Source organism: Uloborus diversus, chromosome 5 (genome assembly GCF_026930045.1).
Source record: "Uloborus diversus isolate 005 chromosome 5, Udiv.v.3.1, whole genome shotgun sequence".
In the NCBI taxonomy this organism is placed as follows: domain Eukaryota; kingdom Metazoa; phylum Arthropoda; class Arachnida; order Araneae; family Uloboridae; genus Uloborus; species Uloborus diversus.
In genome coordinates this window covers 74,932,649-74,951,265 of record NC_072735.1, presented here as the reverse complement: position 1 = coordinate 74,951,265, position 18,617 = coordinate 74,932,649, and the positions used below count along the sequence as shown (strand labels likewise).

The 18,617-nt window shown below is 30.9% G+C and overlaps 1 protein-coding gene across 1 annotated transcript in view; it reads right to left on the bottom strand.

Moving 5' to 3' along the window:
* LOC129222300 (uncharacterized) overlaps positions 1 to 15,332 on the bottom strand; it is a 208,246-nt gene extending 192,914 nt beyond the window's left edge. The window contains exon 1 of the mRNA XM_054856787.1: positions 15,124 to 15,332. The gene's annotated coding sequence lies outside the window, so the exon portion shown is untranslated. The remainder of the gene's footprint in view (positions 1 to 15,123) is intronic.
* Positions 15,333 to 18,617: the final 3,285 nt, after the last annotated feature.

Here is an 18,617-nt window from a genome sequence, read left to right as displayed (position 1 = left end):
CCCAATACAATTTTGGAGAGTTTTGAAAATTTGTTCTAGAAAGCATTCCTAAAGACTGTCAGAAAATCAGAAGGAAACCGAGAAATCTAATTAGCGTTCAAGTTCCTAATTAGTGCTTAGGGTTTATAAGAACTGTATTAAAAGTTAACAAGCTAAAAGTTGTAAATATGCGATATAAAACGTTACTTTATCAGGAGACTACACAAGATGAACAATGCTTTTATCACTTCAAGATTTTATAAAAAGTTATATTTTTTGTCAGTAATCTATGTCACGCTAAAATTTAATAAAACTTCATTAGTGCAAGATATTTATAAAGTCTTGCTATGATAAAGAAAATTTATTTAAAAACTTAATTCAGATTAAAAAAAAATTTTTTTACATTTTAATTTTAATCTTTATCTCAAAAGTAACTTTCACAACGTGTGCACCTTTCGTAGGTTTGGGAAGATCAAGACGACTTACAACTTCGCGCTAGGCACTAGCGTAGCCAAAACTTGCCTTCTGAGGGGGGGGGGGGGGTAATTAAGACCTTGAATTCAGATTATGATTTTCGCAATCGCAAATTTGCGATCAAGGGGCTGGATGTTGTATTCTGGATACTATTTTCGCGTGAAAAGGCTTGTGCAAAGTCGAGAAGGTCATTTATAAATTATTCGATTCCGAAGCAGATTGACGCCTGTATTATAAGCATAGAAAATTTAAAAGCAAAGGACGTGAACGTCATTCAACGGTCAAGTGAAGACAATAAGAAATTCATGCTTGCTCAAAAAAAAAAAAAGTTAGTATGTTGCGACCATCATGAAACTTTCTTCTATATCTATCTTATGAATTCTTGGATCCAACGTATGACCGCTCATGCAATCGCTAATGCAAAATTCTGCTACTTGCAATCGAGGGACGATTTCGATTTTTCAGAAACTGGTGATCTTAATTCATTGGAGTTAAATGTTTTGCACCAATGCCTGCGCGAGGAATGTTTTTACTTTGCATACGTAAACAAAGAGTAGAGAAACATCTCTTTGCACAGGGCTACCGTAAAACAACGGAGTCACCAAAATGAAATTACTCATGCAAATATTTGACGACCGCGCCAATTTTCCAATTATCGAAATATCCCTGCAAATCGAAAGCACAGATTGAAAATCATTTTAAAAGCCTTGCTTATTTCAAAATTGAACATTTTATTCGTTAACAAATAGAAGATGGCAACAGATGAAAGTTTTAAATCATTTAGATGTATCCAACCGTCAGCAAGAAATGAATCGAATCATTTGCAACAAATGGATTGCTTGAAATTCTTGCACGCAAGTGAAAACTTTTTAATGTGAATTATCTTTCACATTCTTTTATTAATAAAGAGCAAAATGTGACTAAAATCATCCCCCTTGAAGCGATTAACGCCAAAATTGAATCAGCGCCTGTTTACGTGTTGGTTCACTTTTTCTCCAAATGTTAGCACATGAGACCGATATATCTCAAGAAGTGATGCTAAATTCTAGCATTACTGCTTGAGATATAGCGATCTCAATGAACAAAAAAGAATTTTCGATCGCATTATACCCATTAGGTTTCTGGCACCAAAATCAAATTAACTCTTACACACTCTAAGCTGTACCTGTGGACTATTTTTTTCTTGATTCCATTCATTACTTCTTGAAGTGTCACAAGTAACCAGAAAAACGTCTAATTTCTCCAACACTTTTGAGATATTGCCACCAAACTGAATCTCTACGTGTCCCATCAAAGATTTATCTGTGAACTATATAGGGAATATTAATGCCACACGGAATATGCTTGAATCTTAGGTTAAGAGTTGCGTGCAAACTTAGGAAGGAAATTTTTATTAACTCAAGGGATTTCCTGTAAAATGTTAGCACGGGCATTACCGGACGGGTTCAGCTAGTATTAACTATTTTTGTCTTTTTCTTTCTAATGGAATTGCGTTAAGCACACCTTAGCCTTTTGCAGACCTTGTGCGATCCCCCAACATGGCATCAAGTCTTTTATTCGCCACTATTATGACGTGGATTTCAATGGCACAGATAATTTTGACTCCAGTTTCCACCAGATGAAGGCAACTGGGCTCTCTTCGATGTGAAACTGCACTAAGGATTTAATTTTTCCAATAGCATTCAATGCCAAATGAATACCCAAAGAATTCTTTACATGTCACATAATCATATGGCATGGGCACTGACGATTTTCTGCATCTCGAAAACCCATCGACTGGTCACCGCGGTCAGAACGCGGGGTCCACGGTGCAAAAGGCCAACACCTTACTACCACGCCATCTAGCCGAGAGTAGTATTAGATGTAGAAGAAAATAAAAACATTATTGGTGACCAGCAGTTATGAACGTGATGAAATATTTTAGATGTTAAACGTTTGTTCTATGCATTTATTTCGTGCAAAAATATTTTTTTCAGCTTGATTCGTACACTTAGTTAGGAAGCGAATAATGTTGCTTTTTTAATTTAATAACCACCAGCCAGTATGAAAGAAACTGCTTTTCTGTTTGCATCTCTTTTGTTAAATGAGATCAATTTTCCATTACAGAAGGTATATCAACAAAACATAAAAAAGTTTGCATAAGACACTCTAATACTTTAATGACATTAAATAATGCGCGCTTTTCTTTGAGTGAAGAATACACTAAAAATATACACCAAGTAAAAAATTTCTTTCAGACCAAATTTTTCGGTTTTTCCCTTCTTCTGAAAAGAGGAGTTTTTACTTTAAGAATGTTAGTGCCAAAATCTCTCCAGGAGATTAATAGAAATCTCTTTAGTTTCAGAAGGGCAAATGCGCAATTTCGCTTTTGACCTTTTGAGTAAGAGACGTTAAAAATATTAACAGGACCCCACACTAAACAAGTTACAAATGAAACGTTAATAACGTATTTCAATACCCGTCACACAATTCACTTGATAGCTTGTGTTAAAAAATTCATTTGGGTTTATTGTTAAATTATATGTATTAAAAATGAATATAGCTTGGTTAAGATTTTCAGTACACAGTTTTAAAAGATATGGAATTATAAAGATCATACAAATTAATGAGCATTGAAAAAGTTCATTAAAATTAATTACCAGCTATAATTAATTACCTGCTTACTATAATTGAAAGTGACAAGTACAACTTCTAAAGACAATATCAATTAGTATATGATTTATACAGAATTATTTTTGAAATGAGAATAAGCAATGTTCACGTATTTTGAGAGAAATTTAGTTGCTCCAAACGAGTAACAGATGATTTTATATCTGAAAAATAGATAGTGATTTTCTTCAATCACGCTCTTAACGTAAAACTCGTTTTGTAAATAATTCCTAATTTTTGCTTTTAAATATATATGATACGCGGTAATCCCTTCATGTCATCGACCACCAACGGGATCGTTTCCGAACGTTGCAACATATTCTTTTTTTTTTTTAGATGAACTATGCTTTGGTGATCTTAAAAATATCCGCCACTAGTGAGTTTAAAATAACTGCGAATAGCTGCGAAAATCTTTTTAAAGAAATTTGTTACAAATGCTTAATTAACCGTTATATTGGATTAAAAATTAGTATGTAGTTTTATTTAAGTTTTTTTTCTTATTGTTACATTACATTATCATCATTGGAAAAAATGCGTGGTATGTTATATTTCATTGTTCTAAACATTGTTTCTGAACATAAATGAAACAATAATTTTAATCTAGCACACTTGTTTGACTACTAATACTCACAACTGTAATACCAATACTAAATGTCTTAGCCAAGCAAATTATAAGAACATAGCTTCAAAAACTGTTTCCGTTTATAAACATGTTCACAAGATATACTACAATAGAGAATGACATGCACTTTCAGTGATGTATTTGAGATTTTTCATTATTCTAGTCAACAAGTTGTTCTCAAGCGAGGGAATTTTTCAAGAACATTTTCCAGTAGTTTTAATAACCGTAAGAGCTTTTTTTCTTAAATTTCAGTAAGGAATAAAATGGAGACGGGAGTGAATACTAGCAACGCGAAATAAACACGGAATTTCTGCAACTTTCGATTTAATTAAATTTATGCCAAATAAAAGAGAGCTAGCATGCTTATTAAAATTCTCTAGACACTCGTAATATTTTCAGCATATTTTTGAGAAAAACTGATCTTTGAGACACAAAATGAAGTGAATTCAAGCTTAATGTGCATTGCAATCAAACTTCGTAACTGTTTTGCATTTCTACATTGATATGAGCCCACAAATACGTACGTACTCATTTGTGTACATGTAGTGAAATGTGGGGCAAAGTGAAATCGTCAAGATAACTTAGTTTTGAAAGTAATAAAAAATAGGAAATATTGTGTTTTAAATTACTGTACATAAGGACAGAAAAATGTATTTTATGTTAAAACTGGTATTGAAAAGTGTTTTTATTATTTTTATTTTTTCCATTTTTGTTTGTAAATTTGTACCTTCAAGAAGAAAAAAATGGAACGGCTAAGGGATAAATAATATTTTCTAATGAAATATTTTCTATTTAACTAATATTTTTTTAATAAATGAATAACTAAAAGAAATAATTAATCAATGTACTTACAAATGAAACAATACGTAAACAAAAAATAAATAAAATAAGTAATTTATTAGTATATAGGAGTGAATAAAATAGCGAATGAATTTGAAAATAAGTGCATAGATGAATAAATAAGTGAAAGATTTTATGAATGAATGTGAATTAATTACTGAATTATCGAATTTGTAAATGATTCAATAAACAAATGAATATACTATTTCATTTTACCACGCTTACTTGCACTTCATAAAGTGTAACTAAAGACTTAAAATAGAAACATGGCTAGCATTAAATGTATTACTAGAACACTGAACGTCTATAGATCTCAGTTAATATTTGAAATGTTAGTAACAAGAACTTTCTCATTTTATAATTAAAAAATATTTTTATTTACCACTAGATAATACAAAATGAGTATCAAATTTTTAAAATGAATTGTATTGTCGTATACTTTTATCTGTAGAGATATCTTAGTTTTGACTGGAACCAACTATATGCTTAATATCATAGTTAAAACATTGCCAAATAGGTGGCGCAGCAAAATGTGAAAAATATTTTATCATTTCATTTTGTCCCACATTTCCCAACATGTTCTTATATATGTATAACAAGGGTCAAACGCAAACAAAATACACAATATATTTAGTTTTTTAACTCAATAAAATTTTGAGAATGTAGAGAACTATATCTTAAAAAATATGAAGTTATTCAAATGTGACTCGCATGCTTTAAAATTACCCTGTTTTAGCAGCAGTCCTCTCAGTGATTAATTTGCACTGTACTACTGCCTAAAACTCTAAGATTTTTCAATTTAATTTTTTTTTCAGTCTAATGGTATTGATTTTTATGATTCAGAATATAATTATAGCGCATAAAAATTAGAAAAATTATAAGAAATAAATTAAACATTTTTTTAATTAAAAAGTAGAAAAAGAAACCACATGAAGTAGGAAAACGAAATCTTAAAAACATCATTCTCGGTTGAAAAATAATAAAGCTTACTTTGGATGCACAGAAGGTAGGATATACAAAAATGTTTTCACTTTTCACGGTTTTAAAATATAAAGTTTATAAAGTTAACTTTTTACTGCAGTACAGAACGAATTTTTCCAATATGTGTGGCAATAATTTTAAAGCGAACGCTAGAAGTCTTTATAGTTTAAAATAATGTCTTGGTAAATATGAGCTACTTGAAAGTACGTAACTTACAAGTTCTAATATAGTTCAAAAAAGTAATTCAAAACATTTAACATGCACATAGTTTTGTTGTTGCAAGAAGTCACAAATTCTGAATTTTCAAGAATAATGAAATATTTAGTGTGACAAACAAGCTAAGCAAAGTTACAACAAACTTTTGCTTCATTCCTTGGAAAATGCTTTGCTTAAATAATTATGCCTACAACAGTATAACTTTGCCAAGTTAATAACACAAGATGTATACTTATTGAAATTGCTCAAGTTAATGCTTTTCAGAAATTCTGATTAACATTTTGATTATTTTTTTCCCATATCATTACAAATTACACGACTTAGTGCGAGAGAAAGAATAGTCAAAGCTGTAACTGCACGGTTACTAAAACTTGACATTGAAAAGCACTTTAAACCATTTACTGCAAAACAGTCACACATGCGATTCATGAACAATTAAAGTCTTTTCATATGTCATTCCCACGAGCTTTATATGGATGCGTCGATATTGAGAGCGTTCATAATTTAAAAAGAAGTGCAACTGTTGAATTGCGAAAGCAGTTATGAGACCGTTATGAGTTTCGGGTTTGCGATTAGAGAGCGAGAAAAGGTAAATAATCGCTCTATATTACGGTAACTGCGGATTTTTTTTCTCGTGTTTTTGCATTAAATGATGGTAAAGTTTTAATTTTATTACATAAAAAAAGATTCACAAACTAAACAAAATAAAAAAATCAAGGTTCCTTAAAATTTATTTTACTGAAATTTTTGAGGAAAAATATCAGAAAAAAAATTTTTGAACTACGAGTATATATAAGTTCAAAAGATGAAACACTCAAAGTACGTCTTTTTTATACCATCTAAAGCTATCTTAAAGCCAATTGAACACAAAAACCTAACCAAAGAAAAAAAAAGAAATATTCGAAAAGAAATTCTTAGTTAAATTTTTAAAATTCGGACTTTGAGGTGCAACGTCTCACTTTTATCTGTGTATCAAATTGAATGACTACCGGACAATCTTAATATCACAAACAGATGAATACAACGCATATATACATACATTTTCTTTTTTTACTACAGATTCATCTAATTTTATTATCGTCATTTCAGTAATTTATTCCTCCAAATTAAAAAAAAATCTAAATTTATTTTTAAATGCTGAAGTATAAACAAATAATTATGGAAAGCAAATGGAAATCCATGCGATTTTCTCTTTAAATTATGATAGTAGCTTTAAAACATTTTAGTTTTAAAATTAACTTTTGCACAACTTTGGTTTCTGTTTTCTGTTTGAAAAGCTCCACAACAAAATACAAATGGTATTGCAACAATCAAGCATATCCAAGAATGCAATCGACATATGGAAAACCTTAAAAGGGGGAATTATAAAGATGGAAAACATAAAGCGAAGATTTTGAAGTTCAATGAAAATATAGAATGATTTGATTTTTACTTTTAAGATGAGGAGAAGGAAAACCACTTTATGGTTGGATCTTATAGATTCAGAAATGCGTTTCACTTCCAGAGGAGTTTGGTGCATGAATGATAACAAATATTTCTTGCTCACATCATTGTTTGAAAAATCAAAACAAGGAAAAAAAACCATTTTCTTTTTATTTTTCGAAGCACTTTGCTTTGAATAATACGAATCTTTATTCGCTCTCTTCCCTTTAAAAATTTTTGCTTTACAATAAAACAATACCATCAATTTTTATTGTAGATAGTTAAGATAAAACAGAAGCGGAAAAACACAAATATAATGCTTCTCAAAAAGGCAATTAAGTGTGCGAAGTAAACTTAAGTTTCTAGCGAAGTTTAATTTTAATAAACAGTATTTCTTTCAAACCCAAGAAACAGCCACGGTGGTTTAGAGTATCCTCTTATGATAGCTTTCATAAATCCTTTTTTTGACGATTTATGAATGAGGTGAAATAATTACAATGCATAAACATTGACTGTTTATATGTTAGTTTTGATAAAAATGATGCAATTCGTGACCTATGTTTAAATTCGAGATTGACTAAGGCTAATATAAAGTTGGCAGCTATTAATTAAGGTTAAAACATGATTTTTAAGTACATAAAATACACCGCCACCTTTGGTTACTCATCTGGTGTGCTAATTCTACATTAGCTACCTGTAACTCTCTTGACTCCTTTAAGAGGTTTTCCGCTTCCAGATCAGTTCCTTCCTATTCGGGGCTGATGAGTGCTGAAAAGCACGAAGCTGCAGTCCTCGGATGGAATAACTGAACTGGCTGTGTATTTTATGTATTTCTGCCTTGGGGGGGGGGGCTGGCTTAAGACGCTAACTTACGATAAAATGATTTTAAGTATTTCCTTTTCATAATATATACTAAAGACATTCCACATAAAAATGCTTCAAATTTATTTCCTGAAAATGTCTATTGAAGAACTTTATCAAAACCATTTTCAGATAGTGATATGCCGATATCAGGGGTGAATTGGTGCCGAAACTAGAGAAGGGCAAAGTCGTTCTTTTTAATGATCCGTTCATCAGAGAATCGTTCATTCTTTCGATCTGTTCATTCAATTCGTTCGTTTGAACGACTTCGTTCATTTAAAAAATTTGCAGGTAATCTTCCTGCACGGCATACTCACGTACATTCGAAACGTTTCACTAAATCAGTATTATTCTTTTAAGGAAAAACGAAATAAAATTACAATGAACTGCAACTGTTGAGGAAAAATAATAAATAACGCAGAAAGTGTAAGAACGGTTCAAAATGAATATATTATATTGTACTGGGGGAAAGGAAATTTGCGATTGGTTGGGAGTAAAATGTTTTAAGATGATTCTTATTGTCAATAAGGGGGAAAAATAGCGATTTTATCAATAGTGCATCAATACATTGTTCCAAACTGTTCACCGTTCAAAAGAACGGTCGTTCATCTTTCAGGGGATCGTACTGACCCATTTGTTCATGAACGGCACGTCTCTAGCCGAAACGGACCCAGTTACTGCTTTTCTAATAAAACGAATTCCTCTTTCACATAAAACTGGTCACGACTTAATGTTCAATTATTTTTCATAGCTACTTTGGTATTATACAATTTACGAATTCACCCTGGCTGATATTTACCCGATGTACTATTATTTACCATTTAGAGCTACATTAAAAAAAAATAATAAACGATATTAATAGCTGATTGAATTTTCATACTAGTTACATTAGATCTAGTCTGATAAGAATGCAATGATTTTTGTGCTTTTTCCATACATCTATGAGTTGATAGTTTTTTTTTTTTTTTTCAATCAAAGCTCTAACTATTATAATTAAAGTATTTCAGCTAATTTCTTTTAAAAAAAGCCTCTATTATTTTTACATACTTCCTTTTACATAGTGAAAGAAGTATTGTAATCGCGAAAAAAAAAACCTCTCAAATTTCGGTCTAAATTTCCCATTTTACTCATCCACGAATGAACGTTGAGTTGTTTTTTCAACCCATCCACACGTGCAAATGTACCTAAGGATATTTAAAATAATCCTTTTGACGGACCCCCAGTTTTTTTCACGAGTTTTCTCTTGACGTCTGTATGTACGTATGTAGGTATGAATGTGCGTATGTTCGTACGTACGTACGTACATATGTATGTGTGTATAAATGCATGTATCTCGTGCAATTCAAAAACAGTTCGCTGTAGAAATTGAAGTTTTATATGTTGACTCTGAGTGCGGTCTAGCTGTGCACCACTCCTTTTGGTTGCATGGTCTTTTATCCCTTTTTAGGGCAAATCGTGTCAATTTAAATGCGGTGATATTCTAAATATTCGGCTACTTGGCAGTATATTAGTAACTTTTGGTCGGCAAGTTTTCGTCGCCAATTTGATGATATATCGCCAAGTCGGCGATAAATTTGGCGAAAAAAATTATTTTTCTAATTTGGTTTCAATTTGGCATTTTTGGCGATGTTTAACGAGAAATTCATTCAATGATTTTGAAATGGAGGAATCTTGGAAATAAACCAATGTAGAATACTTTTTTGTTTTGCATTGATTCGTGATAAACTATGATTGTAATTATTCAAAGTGTTTTCTTGCTCTTTTTAAGGCACTATAAAATTGATTTTCCCCCCTTCACAACATAATCAATGGAGTATTTATGCAATTTCAGATTTCAGAAAAAAAAATTTCATTTGAAAGTGCAATGCTCGGAGTTTACCAAACCTTTATTTGAGGAGAAAAATGTCCTAAAAAAATGTGTACAAGAAGTATTGTTTCTAACGTTTGTACACGAGTACACACAACCGTCTCTTTGAGATATTAAAAAACATCTATTATTTAATAGACGTAAAAAGAAATAGTATGGGGTTCATATCATTTTTTTTTTTTTTTTTTGAAAACATAACGTTTTGGGGTAAAATGTAAGGTTTATGCATTCGGAAAAGGAGCATTAAAATCTAAAATGTTCTTCTAAGAGTAGGCATAAAGTAACGGTCAAAAGATTTCTTCAAGGCATTGAGTAAAAACCTACTTCAAATATGTTTTCCAAACTTATTACGTTGTTGGTGACTGCGCGAATACAGTTCATACCTATGTTTACTTTAATTATAGTTATATTATGTTATTTTAAGGAGAAAGCGCACATTTCAAGTATCAGAAGTGTTTGGTCAAGACTTCATTTGCAGCTACAGAACCTATTTATTTAATTTTGAAGTTATAAAATAAATTAATTATTTAAAAAGAAATCAAAGAGGGAAAAAAAACGGTTATATGAAAAATGTCTCACAATAGAAACTAATCTATTTTTGATATAGAACATCACAAAAATTCTGCCTGATGCTACATTTTAACTATAAGTTGTAATTTGGTAAGGTGAAAACAACTCAGAATTTGTCGTTTTACGCGTGAGTTTGAGTTGGTTGACAGAGCAAGTTCAAATTTCATAGAAGTTCATTTTAATATCATTACTAAAAAAATACTTTGCGCTAATTCCCATTTCCAAATGTTTTCACAAAATCTGCCCCAAAGATTATCATTAAAATGTCTTTTAAATGAAAAAATATTGCAAATATAATGTGCGCAATCTTATCATTGTGACATTGCCATTTAAGATGACAATATTAAAGAGTTTTTAGAACATTCTTAGTTGTGACTGTAGATTATATTAATGCTGGTGAAGTGCTAAGAGAAAAGTAATTTAAAATGCATTATTTCATTTTGATTCATAGTTGAACGGCAAAATGCTAAAAACTTATCAATTAATTCGGTTTAGCGGTTATTCGTAAAAATCACGAAATGTTGAAACTGAAAACAAAAATGTAGAATCGCGCATCTATATTTTAAAAATAATTATTGTTGTTTGATTGTACTAATACACATATTATAGACTAATTAACTGGTTTAGTACGTTCAGAAAAATTTTATTTCTTAGAATATAGCATTTGCATAAAAGAAAGGATGAAAACTAACAGGTGATCATCCACTATGAAGGATAGACAGTTTTATCTCCAATATGGTTGGTTTTGTACAACCATCCAAACTCATGAATAATCCCTTTAAACATTGTACAGTATTCAATCATGAGAATTTTCAGCAGAAGGTCAAGCATTTTTGTTCATTTTCTCCGACACTTTCATTTTAATACATGTATTATGCAAGAGATTTTAAAATAATTACATAACAAAATGTTTTTCTAGCCATGACCTTGGTCGTAATAATTGAGTTCAACTGTATTTATATATTGATTGGAAATTTTCGGGAGTAGCCTAAATCATCGTTTCAGTTCTTTTTATATAACGCTTTGAAAATCAACCGTTATTCTTACAAAATACACCGTTCTTCTCGCGAAAATATCGTGTTATGAAAAAACTTACGCAGCATCACTACACCAAGATCTAACCAAGTGACAGCATTTGTATCTTTCATAAAGCGCTGCTGATGCCTCATTAACGCTACGAATATAGGTCAAAAATATTTTTGAAAACTAATCTATAAATAAAATAGTCACTACTTTATTAGGAACTTTAACTATATATATTAAGTCCTATGAACAAAAGCCTTTTGATATTTGTCTACATTAAAACTCATCAAATTATATATTATTATTTTAGTAATTGTTATCAAAGTGCAATCTTTTGGTTTCCGTTTCGGAAATTTAAGCGGAAAGTACGTACAGAGAAAAAATGGTAATAACATTTTTATAGTTTTACAAACCGAAAAACACAGCCGCTATTTTTTCTCCGATGCCGTCGATTTCTGAGAAATACATAACCTTAGCATTTTTCCAATGTTCTTTTATTCAACAATTTCTTCCATCATATGCGATTTTATTACATTCTTCCGCAAAGTTCGACCGCGAAATATTCACTCGGCTGTTGATAATAGAGAGGATATTGACTTGTGGTTTTTAATATTAAAATGTGCAAAAAATAGAAGTAAATACGAAAAAATGGAGTAAATATGAAAACAAAACCTTTTAAAAGAGAAAAATCAGATGGCGGACTGGATTTTTCATTAGTTGAAAGCCCCAAATTCTCAACGTTAAATAAAACGTCTACAATTAACAGGGCAGAAGGTTGCAATTTAATAAAATATATCAGAAGACAGGATAAACATCACATGCATAGCTCAGTGTTTCAAAAAGATGCTTCTAATGTTGCGAAACTAATGAATCCTAAAAACTACCTTTTGAAGCAAATTAGAAAACACATGAGGTAAATGCACCAGTAGTAGCCATTGTTTCAGTTCTGGTCACTTCAAGGTTATTTACATACTTGGAAGAAACAAATGAAGAATAATAATGTGATTAATGTGTGTGTGTGCGTATCGATATTTAATGTAACTACAGTAAAACCTGTTTAGAACGATACTGTTGGGACCTAAAAAAATATTGTTGTAGACAGGTTAACATTATAGACATTTTGATCTTATATGCTGACATTTTGCTGGGGCCAAGAAAGATATCGTTAGACAGGTTCATTGTAATAGACAGTATTGTTATAGACAGGTTTCACTGTATCTTATTGAATCAATTTCATTCATTAGTTATTTCAATTTAAAGTAAGTAATGTAAATTCTTCGGATGGGAGAAAGTCCGGTGGCCACTACTGAAATTTTTATATTTGGGAGTGCCCATTACACTGGATCAAATTTAAGGTTTAGGAAAAAATGGATAAAAATTGAACAAATTTAAATTCTGACATTTTTAAAAAATGAGACCATAAAGGAAGAGTTGGGCTATTATCCGCTCAATTGAGTTTCAAGAGAGGTCATTAATTTTGTAGACCCACAGTTAAAGAATATACTTCACTGTGGTTACTACTAGTGCGTTTTAAACTTTCAAGTGGCCACTACTGAAGCAGTGGACACTACTGGTGTGTTTACATTAGTTCTTCTTTTATGTATGTATAAGAAAAACTAAATAGATTCATGGTATGTTATAACAACGTTAAAGCTGCAAATTATCATTCCCATAATTGGAATTAAACCAAAATATTTAAAAAATTACCTGTAACGGCTGTGTTCGGTAATTGCTCACAACTTATAGGTTGTTCGACTAACTCCTTTAAAATGTGAACTTTTTATTGTAAAATTAAACATTATATGAGTTCTAAAGTTACAGCAACTATAGTTCCGATTTTCTGTAAGAAATTAAGGAATAATTTTGGTTTGAACACCTGTTGAATGTCACAGTCGTTGTAGACAAATAAGATTACAGTTCATTAATTTGAAGCGTAAGATAAATCACCTATATACTGAAATGGGGGAAAATAAAGAAATCGGTTATATGAGATTAATTACTTGTTATTTTAGTTTTGACTTCGAGATTGCATAAAAAAACAGCATGGTCGAATCTGCTATAAAGCAACATTTATTGCATGAACTACGCGGGATATATTTTCTTTAATCTTTACGCTCCAAAGAAAAAATATTTGAATGGAATAAGAAGTTATAACTGATAAAAATCTTTCAGTGAACAATGTCCCCTTTCACAATTTATTTTCCTAGGTTTTTTATTAAATCTTGAATGCTTTGTTTATTGCTTTAACCTAAAACGTTTTCTTCTTTAGAATTTTTTTTTTTAATCCAAAGTTGTAAGCTTGTTAAAAATAATAAACAACAGTATTTATTGAAAACCATTCATACATTTAACACATTTGAAACTCAAATTTGCCGACATTGAAAATTGAACAGCTGACTGTAGCACTGTATGCTTCAAAGAAAGTGTTATTAGTAACTGAAAATTATCTATGAATGACAAACATTCTCATGTTTTATAATTTAAAATTCCATTGAAAGTAAAAAAATACGCAGATAGCATTGTTAACGATAACTGTTAAGTCTAAAAGTAAGATATGATAAGATATGAATAAATGTCACAAACATTTAAAAAATAACGCATTGTTTATCAATTTTATATTTAAAATAATTTATAAGTTTTTCTTCAATGCTTTCGAGAAATTTATTTTGCTTCTTTTCGGTTCGTGTAAATCTGTGGAATCCATTTGAGCGCAACTTTCGCGATACAAAAGTTTGACTTGTCTCTGGGCAAAAATGACACGAAAATTGCAATAGCATTTTTTAGTTTTTCACACAGTTCTTTTTACGTTAATGGAAGTTTAATGTTCGAAGTCCAAAATATTTGATTTTTGAGAAATATAGTTAAAATATACCTTTAAGAACCGCGAGGGAAATTATCTGTTTAATTTTTTGAAAGATTAGAAAAATAACCAGAATGTTCAGTTAAGAATTAAATATTTTGTCCCTAGAGCAGTGAAAATAAATTTTCCCGGAACTAAAACCAGCATTTAGCTGACGTGAAATACGTTTTAAGTGGTAGCATTTTATTTTTTTCTCTTAATGTGCGCCCAACTTTATTTTACTTTTAGGTAAAAAATAAAATTTACCAAGCTTAACAGCAAAATATTTACACTTACGTAAATTTTTCTTCTATTTTATTGAATTTTATTACAAACATCGTTATTCTAACACATAGAAAGTCGTTTTAATTTTCAAAATGAAAACATCAATAATTCATTTTATTGTTTCTAAGTACATCTCTAAATTTGTTTTTTGGTTTTTAAAGCAATTTTCTTTAGTTTCAAGAAAAAAAAAAACACGATTAATGTACTCTTGAAAAAGGAAAGAGTTTCCCAGTTTCATGTTTTTTTTTAAATTTTAGATCTGTTTTAGTGTTGTTTTACAAATAATGCATAAGAAAACTAAAAGCTACAACACAATACTTTCAACCGCTGAAATTTTTTTTAGTTATTCGTTGATACAATAAATAAATGCTCACATTTTGCATGCTCTGAGTAAAGTAATTTCAAAAGTAATGAACATACAGTTTAAATATTATCAGAAAAATCTTGCTACAGAACTTTTTCACAGGATCAGCGCATTTAATACAATCTTCTTACCTTGGTCGAATCCAAATCAACTTTGAGGGTTTCTTTTACAAACTTTTCCGGTTTTCTGTTTCTGTGACAAGAGATTTCCTGAAATTTCGTATCTTTCTCCGGGTGCTCACTTTTCCCCTTTCCCGGATAAACCGGAGAGAGAAGTATGCGAATTTTTTTTTGAAGCCGAGGCTCAGTTAATCTTGCGGGCAGGATCTGCAAGCGGTGTGAGGGCGGAACTCATGTTTCAGGCCCTTTTAAACGGCGGGCGGGCGCCCCGGCGCGTAGGCGGAGGCGGGGCGAGTACATGCGCAGAACTTGTCGCGTCGAAAACAAAGTCTGTGAAATGGTTAAAAAAAAAAAACTTTGGAATTTGATAGTCAAAATGTTTAAAAGTATTTGAATTTAGATACGCTGAATATCTATAAGCAGGATTGCTGTAAATCGTTTGCTATTGATTATAATTCGGTTCTAATTTTTACCTATTTAACATCATGAACACCATGAATTCGGCAAAGGTGATTTTTAAGGTATAAAATTGTTTTAAGGTGTTCTGAATTCAGCAATGGTTTTAGGAAGCAACATGAGCTCTACGAAAGTATCGTCTTTTATTTGTTACTAGCTGTAGTCACACGGCGAGGACCGTGCTTAGAATTCAAAAGAAACTCCTTGAGTTTTGACCAAAATGCGCAAAACTTTTAACCTAACATCCAAACATATTCCGTGTAGTATTAAAATTCCTATCAGAAAAACGACAACTGTCTTTCAAAGCCCATCATCCCTTACCCACGAGAAAAAAAAAAAAAAAAGATACATTACAGTAAGATCAGTAGGATTTGAAATACATTTTCTTTACTATTAATAAAGATGAAAGCCTGTCTCTGGATGTCTAGATGTCTGTTACGCGCATAGCGCCTAGACCTTTTGATAGATTTTCATGAAATTTGGCCCAGAATTAGTTTTTAGCATTCGGATGAGCACCTCTAAGCGATTTTCGGAAAATTCGATTTTTTTTTCCTATTCTAATTTTAAGAACGGTTTTCGGAGCAAATTATCATAACGTGGACGATTGAATTACCAAATTATCAAAACGTGGAACCGTAAAACTGGCGATCAAATGAACATAGCAAATTGGCAAGAAATTCATCATCCATTATTTGTAAATATAGGGGAAGGTTGCCGTCAATCAACCGGTTCCATGACTGGACTTTGAAGATATTTTCCCCACCAGAGTTTTCTCATACACGAAGTCAGTTTTAGTGCATTCTTTTGTCTCAAAACAACCCAATGCAGAATCGTCAAGGAGCTTGTATCAATACATCATATTGTAAAACGTTCAAATAGGATTTATACTGTTCTCTTACTAATTACTGCCATTTACATTTTGCTTTTACATGATTTGAATATTACTGAACAACTAAATGGGAACATTGACTTGAAAGAGTACATTTTCAAGTACTATTCCCAATATTTAAAGTTTCATCCTGAATCGCCACAGCAGTGACAACTATGATAACATTCAAAATGACGCAGTTGCAATCATTGAACCACTAGGTGTTTCTATGAATGAACCAGCTAGCAAAGTAGTTCATTCACGGAATCTTATAAATATTATTGAAGAGTCAGCTCAGTTATCTTTAATAATTGATTAATTTTTGAAATACATGTGATAATGATGGAAAAATATTTTAAAAATAAGTTTTAGAACCTCCCCTCAGTTATCATATTTTCAACTTAAAAACTTGTGCAGTCGATTCAGTATTTGTTAAACTAAATTTTAATACCGTTTCAAGAACGTTCGTTGTTCGACAAAAATACCGAAATAAGTGAAATAAAGCCAGTGGATAACTGAGGGCATGCAACGTACTATAGCAAAATCCTTGTTATCAAGTAAAATCTTTGTGGATCAAATTTTTTGAACTTGGATGAAACAAGACTCCCATTTGTTCAAAAGAGGTCTCATGAAATTTTAGCTAAGAAGAGTTAAATCACATGTTAGAAAATATCTAGTGGTGAGCGAGGTGTGGTGAAAACAGCTGCGTTATGTTAAGGGGGTTTTATGTTTCTCCTGTAATAAAATTAAAAAAAAAAAAAATTCTCTTTTTGAACTACTTTCAATTATTTGTAGTGTTTGTTTATATCCTGTAATAACTATTTGTATATTACGGTTTGATTTTCTTATTTGAGAATCTGGTCCATCGATGGAAACTCAATGGTCCATCCATAGCAGCTGGTTCTTATGAATGGACCCCATGATAAAATATTTCTTTTTAATTCTTATTCTTTACTGATTACAGTTAGTATAAGAGTGAATATTTTTATTGAAGGAGATATATACTGAGTAATTATTCCTATCGTCAATATAAAGTTTGAGTTTGAATTACTTCCTAAAAAAAGGTCAAAAGTTTTATGTCGTTCATTGACGGCAACCTTCCCCAACAGGCGAACCAAATGACCTTTTAATTTTTTCTACTAGGGGCAAAGCCGGGCGGGTACCGCAAGTAATAAAAAAAAGTAAGAGCTATTGAACGGTTCAACAGCTAAAAGTAAAAGCTACTTTCACTTAACAGTGAGAGTTTATTTTTCTAAAGTAAAAGAAGGAAAAAAATAGAAAAATTGCCTTGATAATTGCCTGGAAAACAACTTAATTAAATCAGAGTAATAAAAAAATCAATACTAAATTATAGAAATTAAAAAGTTTTGAAATCGAAATGAAACACTGAAAGAAAATAAAAATAAACTAAAGTGACAAACAATAATGTTGTTACTGCAAAAATATCCCAAGTAAACACATATTTTATGCTTGAAGAGCAGAAAATTTCTCACGTTGGTACATAATTTTTCTGTGGCAACTAGTTTTAAAGAGTTATCTAAGTTCATTAGTACCAAGTTCGTTATTTTGTTCTAACTTAGTAATATTTGACCAAACTAAATACAAAGAAAAAATCCGTGATGATTTTTTTTTCATATTATTAAACTAACTTATCTGTGCACTATTCAATATTAAAACAGATAACAAGACCCTCATATGAATTTTTAGTAAAAAGTTTTTTTAAGATTTGGATCAAACAAAGCACTATGTCATGCGTCAAAAAAAGTTCGGAGACATATAAAAGTAAGAAAATAAAAACTGAAGAACAAAAATTAAAAAGTGTGTTAAAGTTGTAGGGGAAGCTGCTGTACCCACGGACAAAATTTACTTTTCAATTTTTGCTGGTCTCTGGGAATTAATAATTGATCGATAAAATTTTCTTTCAGAATTTATAACTTATCATCCAAGTTGGCAATTTTTGTCGTGTAAAAATCTCAAAGCTTTCAACTTCAAAAAAAAAAAACTTTCTTAAAAATCATCTTTTTTGTCCACGAGTACAACACCCCATACACCCCGCGGACAGGTACCTTTGTACCCATGGACAGATAAAAAAAATTATATATAAATTGGTCTGAGGAACTCAAATTTATTCAATACATTTTCATAAGCCATTTTATATTGAAATACTTCAAATTTCCATTGA